Source organism: Aotus nancymaae, unplaced genomic scaffold, assembly GCF_030222135.1.
Source record: "Aotus nancymaae isolate 86718 unplaced genomic scaffold, 86718_ANA_hifiasm-v0.15.2.pri h1tg000018l, whole genome shotgun sequence".
Classification (NCBI taxonomy): Eukaryota; Metazoa; Chordata; class Mammalia; order Primates; family Aotidae; genus Aotus; species Aotus nancymaae.
In genome coordinates this window covers 15202042-15208823 of record NW_026988430.1, presented here as the reverse complement: position 1 = coordinate 15208823, position 6782 = coordinate 15202042, and the positions used below count along the sequence as shown (strand labels likewise).

General features: G+C 42.2%; 1 pseudogene; it reads left to right on the top strand.

Annotated features, from left to right (window-relative positions):
* The first annotated feature begins 5592 nt into the window (after positions 1-5592).
* On the top strand, positions 5593-6377 carry LOC105717709 (proteasome subunit alpha type-1-like; annotated as a pseudogene).
* The last annotated feature ends 405 nt before the right edge of the window (positions 6378-6782 follow it).

Here is a 6782-nt window from a genome sequence, read left to right as displayed (position 1 = left end):
GGAAAACTGACATTGCCTCCTAAAACTGAAGACTTCCATTCCCTATAATGCAGTAATTTCATTTCTAATTATACACCTCTCAAAAGTGCATGCACCTGTGCATCAGGAATCATGTTCAAGAATGTTTATAGCAATACTGTTTCTAATAGCCCCAAAATGAAAACCACCGAAAAGTGCATCAACAGTACAAATGGATAAATAAACTGTGGTTGATTCATATATTGATATATTTTATAGCAATGAAAATAAACAAAGCATATCAACATGAATCTCACAATGAAAAAACACGTAAAGCTATGTGAAAATGCATTATTGAAAGTAGTCAGAAACAATAAAATATATACAGCATAATTAATTATATAAAGTTTAAGAAATGGCTAAAGCTGAAATACAGCATGTAGGTACACATGTTTTAATGCCATGTGTGTGTGTGTGTGTGTTACATACATACGTACTTCTGCTTTTATGTATATGACACACGCATGCACATAAACACACACAGAGAGATTGTTTGGAATTTGTTCCTGTCTAAATCTCATGTTGAATTGTAATCTCCAGTGCTGACAGTGGGCCTGGTGGGAGGTGTTTGGATCATGTGGGTGGATGCCTCATAATGTTATAGGAGTTATTAAGAAACTATTTTAGGCAGAGAGGAAAAGGAGTCCTTGGGAAGTCTTTATTTCTTTTAAAGCAGCTCCAGAAATGTTTCCTGTCTGGCAAGAAAGCTCTGGCTCTTAGAGCCTGGCCAGTAAACTTTGATATGCAAATGCCAGCCATTAGAAATTGGGTCCACCCAAATATGGCAATTCCCCCCCACCTTCTTCTTGCCCTTGCCCCCCATGTTTCTGACAACATGGCTATCCCCACATATCCCTACGTGTGTAGAACATCATGGTGTCCTGCATTTGCATATTAAAAGGCTAGGGTGGGAGGGTGTATATACAACATCATGGCGCCCTGTATTTGCATGTTCAAAAGCTAAGGTGAGAGGGCCAGTGTTTTCGAGGGCTATGTGAATGACATGCCTGGTCAAACCAATTCCTTGAGCCCTATGCCAGTTAGACACCGCCTCCTCCAGCCTCCTCATATAAGCAGCTACATTTCCACAGCACTTGGGTTTCCTCCCTGGGCTTTAGAACCCCCTCCCTCTGTCTCTGTATTGGGGAACTATTTTCTTCTTCCTTCCTTCTCTTTTGCCTATTAAACTTTTCACTCCTTAAAACCACTCCACATTTTATTTTATCCAAACCAATGTGTTATAAGTAAAATTTTGATGCCGCAAAAGAAATAGCACTCGAAGATATGTCCTCTCAGCAGGCAGTTTACTTCTATAGAAGGGTGTGGGACACATGGAAGGAGCAATGATGGCCGCCACACACTTGGACAAGGGGGGAAGGGGTACTTATGCCTGACGGGGGTCGTCCCTGCTGCTGTGTCGTCCCCTATTGGCTAGGGCTAAACTGCACAAGCTAGACTAATCCTGACTGGCTATTTTAAAAGGAGCAGGGGTCTGAGCTGGAGTGACAGGGTGGGTGTTTCAGTGGGAAGGATGGTTATGGGAGTGTCAGAGTAGGCAGTCAGGAGTGATCAGGTGACCGGGATGAGTCAGGATGGAGCTGGGGGAGGGGGAGCAGATGTGAACTACTGATTAGGTCTGGTGGAGAAGGTTGTTTACAAGAATTACAAGTAAGTTAAACTACAAAATAGGGATTTAAAGAATAAGAGAGCTGAACATACTGACAGACTGATTATTTGAAGAGAAACTTGGGGTTCACTATAACAGATGCAAGTATCAAGAACACTGGTGTTCCATCACTCATTAGAGCTGTATCAGTAACTAGGTGCTGCCTTCATGTTAGTGAGTTATCACAAGAGCCAGTCATTTAAAAGTGTGTGTCAGCTCCCCCTCTATCTCTCACTTGCTCCTGCTTTTGCCACATGACATGTCTGCTCCCCCTTTGTTTTCTACCATGATTGTAAGCTTCCTGAGGCCTCCCTAGAAGGTGAGCAGATGCCAGCACCATGCTTTCTGTAAAGCCTGCAGAACTGTAAGTCAATTAAATCTCTTTTCTTACAGATTATCCAGTCTCATGTATTTCTTTATAGCAATACAAGAATGGTCTAACACAGAAAATTGGTATTAGGAGTGAGGCATTGATATAAAGATAGCTGAAAACACAGAAGCAACTTTGAAACTGACTAACAGAGGTTTTGAAGAGTTTGGAGGTCTCAGAAGAAGATAAGAAGATGAGGGAAAGCTTGGAAGTTCTTAGAGATTGGTTAAATGCTTGTGATTAAAATGCTGGTAGTGATGTAGACAGTGAAATCTGGGTTGCCAGGGTCACAGATGAAGATGAGGAACTTATTGAGAACTAGAGCAATGATCACAAATGTTGTGCCTTAGCATTGAGCGTGGCTGCATTCTGTTCATGCCCGAGGGATTGGAGGAAGTTTGAATTTCAGAGTGATGATGTAGAGTACCTAGCAGAAGTAAGCGACAAAGCATTCAAGATATGGCCGGGCTGCTTCTAACAACCTGCACTGTGATGTGGGTGCAAAGAAATGACTGAAAGTTGGAATTTATATATAAACAGGAAATAGAGTGTAAAAGTTTGGAGAATTTGCAACCTGGCCATGTGGCAGAGAAAGAAAAAGCTTTTTCGGGAGATAAATTCAAACAGGCTGTGGAGCAACCACTTACTGGAGAAATTTGCATAACCAAAGGGGAGCCAAGTGCTAATAGCCAAGACAATGGATAAAAGGCCTCCTACACTTTTAGGAGAGCTTTGTGGCAGCTCCTCCATTACAGGTCCAGAGGCCTAGCAGTTTGTGGGCCAGGTTTTGTGAGTCAGGCCTAGCTCCACTACCCTGTGAAGTCTGAGGACACTGCTCTCTGTATCCTGGATGCTTGGCTCTGCCTCTGCTCAAAGGCTCCAGGTACAGCTCAGGCCACAGCACCAGAAGGTGCAAGCTTTGAGTGGCTTCCATGCAGTGTTAAGCCTATGGCTGCATAGAGGGCAAGATGTACGGAGGCTTGGCCTCCACCTAGATTTCAGAGGATGGATAAGAAAGCCTGGGTGCCCAGATAGAAGCTTGCTGTAGAGGCAGAGCCCCCATAGAGAACCTCTACTAGGGCAGTGCCAAAGGGAAATGTGGGGTTGGAGCCCCATACAGAGTGCCCGCTGAGGCACTGCCTAGTGGAGCTGTGAGAAGGGGGCCACTATCCTTCAGATCCTAGAACGGTAGATCCATCAGCAGTTTGCACCTTCCACCTGGAAAAGCCACAGGTACTCAACAACCTGTGAGGGCAGCCTTGGGGGTTGAACCCTGAAAAGGCTCAGGAGTGGAGTTGCTGCCCAAGGCCTTGGGAACCCACATCTTGCACCAGTGTGCCGCAGATGTGGGACATGAAGTCAAAAGAAATCGTTTTGGAGCTTTAGGATTTAATGATTTTTCTGTTGTGTTGTGCAATTTCATGGAGGCTGCAGCCCCTTTCTTTGGGTTAATTTCTCCTTTTTGGAACATGAATATTTATCCAATGACTATACGCCCATTGTATCTTGGAAGTAACTAATTTATTTTTTTTATTTTATAGGCTCATAGGTGGAAGCGGTTTGCCTTGAAAGTAACTAATTTGTTTTTTATTTTACAGGCTCATAGGTGGAAGGGGTTTGTCTTGTCTGAGATGAGACTTTGAACTTTTTTTTTTCTTTTTTGTTTTTGAGACAGAGTCTCACTCTGTCACCTAGGCTGGAGTACAATGGTGCAATCTGGGCTCACTGCAACCTCCTACTCCAGGGTTCAAGCAATTATCCTGCCTCAGCCTCCTGAGTATCTGGGATTACAAGTACAAGCCACCACGCCTGGCTAATTTTTGTATTTTTAGTGGAGATGGGGTTTCACCATGTTGGTCAGGCTGGTCTCGAACTCCTGACCTCATCACCCACCTGCCCTGGCCTCCCAAAGTGCTGGGATTGCAGGCATGAGCCACTGCTCCCAGTGAATAATTTGCACTTTTAAGTTAATGCTGGAAAAAGTTAAGATTTAGGGGGACCGTTGAGAAGGCATAATTTTATTTCACAGTGTGAGAACGACATGAGATTTTGGAGGGACCAGAAGTGGAATGATATAGTTTGGATGTTTGTTCCCACCTAAATCTCATGTTAAATTGTATTCCTGAATGCTGGAAGTGAGGATGCTAGGAAGTGTTTGGATCATGGGGGTGGATCTCTTATAGCTTTGTGCTATCTTTGTGATAGTGAGTTCTCACAAGATCTGGTTATTTAAAAGTGTGTGTCCCCTTCCCCATTCTCTCTTGCTTGCTCCTACTTTCACCATGTGACATGCCTGTTCTCCTTTTTACCTTCTGTCATGATTGTAAGCTTCCTGAGGCCTCCCTAGAAGCTCAGCGATGCCAGCACCAGGCTTCCTGTAAAGCCTGCAGAGCTATAACCCAATTAAACTTATTTTCTTATAAATTACCCAATCTCAGGTGTTTCCATACAGCAATCCAAGAACAGAGTCACACTTACACCACCCCCCCACACACACACACACAGAGAGAGAGAGAGAGAGAGAGAGAGAGAGATGGATAGAGAGAGAGTGAAGGTGGTAACCCTAGTAATCAGGACAATGGTTACCTTTAGAGAAAGAGAGAAAGATGTGGTAGTGAGAGTGGGGATTCTAGGGTGCTATGGATGTTTTATTTCCTCACCTGAGTGATGGGTACAAAGGTGTTTGGATATTTGCTTTGTAATACATTTTTGAGTTGTCCATATTTTCTTTTTGTACATTTTTTTCCCATGCACGATATTTCACAGTTTTAAAAAAACACAATAGTTTCAACAAAAAAGTAAAGTGGCTAGGGGCAAGTGTTAGTTTTAGACTGACAATAATAATTTATTTTTCTTATGACAGTTTTAATAATAAATGTTATTTCTATAGTTAGAAATTTATTTTACTACAAGCTGAAAAGAATAAATTGGTGCGTGTAAAATGTCAGGAGTTTGAGACCAGCCTGACGAACATGGTGAAACCCCATCTCCACTAAAAATACAAAAATTAGCCAGGCGTGGTGGCTTGCACTTGTAATCCCAGCTACTCAGGAGGCTGAGGCAGGATAATTGCTTGAACTCTGGAGTAGGAGGTTGCAGTGAGCCCAGATTGCACCACTGCACTCCAACCTGGTTGACAGGGTAAGACTCTGTCTCAAAAACAAAAGTGCTCCTGTGTTTCCTCAGTGGTCCTCATACTCAGGCTTCTCTCATGAGCTCTACTATAGTTGGCTTAGATCTTTGCAATTTCACTTTTAATACAAGTTCATCCCACTCTTCCAAGGGGCTGAGAAGGAGTTGGTGGTCTGCACGCTTAGGCTGAGCCCACCCTTCCTCTAATCTAAGAAGGTGAAGAGGTGTATCCTGTTGAGTCAGGACTCACTTGTGCTCATTCTAGCTTCTAGGAGCTGCTCCTGTGAGACTTACAGTCTAGAAAGAAAACAGAGAAAACAAATAGGCAAAGCATATAGCATGTAGAACACCAGACAGTGTTAAATCCTATCGAGAGAACTCCTTGATTTGCAGCTTTGCAAGAACCATGTTTTACAACTAGTATGACAATGATGTTCCTGTTTGGAGTCTTCAAGATTTATCAAATTCATCAAAAGATTCAAGGCAAGCTGTTGAACACGGTTCAGCCACAGTTGGCCTAAAATTGAAAACCCATGCGGTTTCATTACATTGAGGAGGGCAAAGTCAGAGCTTGAAGCTCATCAGAAAAAAATTCTCCATGCTGACAATCATATTGGTATCTCCATTGTAGGGCTTACTGCTGATGTTACACTGTTGTTAATTTGATGTGCCAGGTGCGTTTGAATTCAAGATTTGCATTTGACAGACCATTTCCTGTATCTTGACTTGTGTCTCTAATTACACGTAAGACCCAGATACAAACACAATGACATGGGGGCAGATTGTACACTGTTGGGCTGCTTATTGCTGGCTATGATGATACAGCCCCTCACATTTTCCAAACCTGTTCCATCTGCTATTCTGACTTCATAGGTATGTCTATTAGCGTCTGTTCTCAATTAACTTGCACTTACTTGAAGAGACATCTGTCTGAATTCATGGAGTGCAATTTAAATGAACTGGTTAAACAGTTTACATACCTTAAGAGAGATAATTCCTGCAGAACAGGAACTAACTACAAAGAATGTTTCCACTGGAATTGTCAATACAGACTTGGAGTTTCCAATCTATGATGATGATGAGGCATCGCCATTCCTGGAAGGACTTAAAGAAAGACCAAAGAGAAAGGCACAGCCTGCTGAACCTGCTGGTGAATCTGCAGAGAAGGCTGATGAACCAATGGAGCATTAAGTGATAAACCAGTCTATATGTACATTATCAAATATGTAAGAATGCAGGAACATATACTGATGACAATAATCTATAATTTAAACCTAAAGATGCAGAGTGGTAGAATAATATATTTTAGGAATCAGTCCAGATGAGAACTTTTTTCCAAACAACCTAATTAAAATGATATAATGGGGTGCATTTTTTCTTTGAAGAGTTCATATAATCATTTTCTAAAAAGTGTAAGTATCTGTACTAATGTTTTCATATAAAGAAACTAGTGTCTTTGCAGTTAAAGACAATCGTGAAATAAAATTGTTTAACCTCCTGGGAAACAAAATGCTTAGATAAAGGAAAGGAAGTCCAAAGGGTCTACCCAATAGGGCAGGGAATTTATTAATTCCGCTCACTTCACAGGCCAGTACA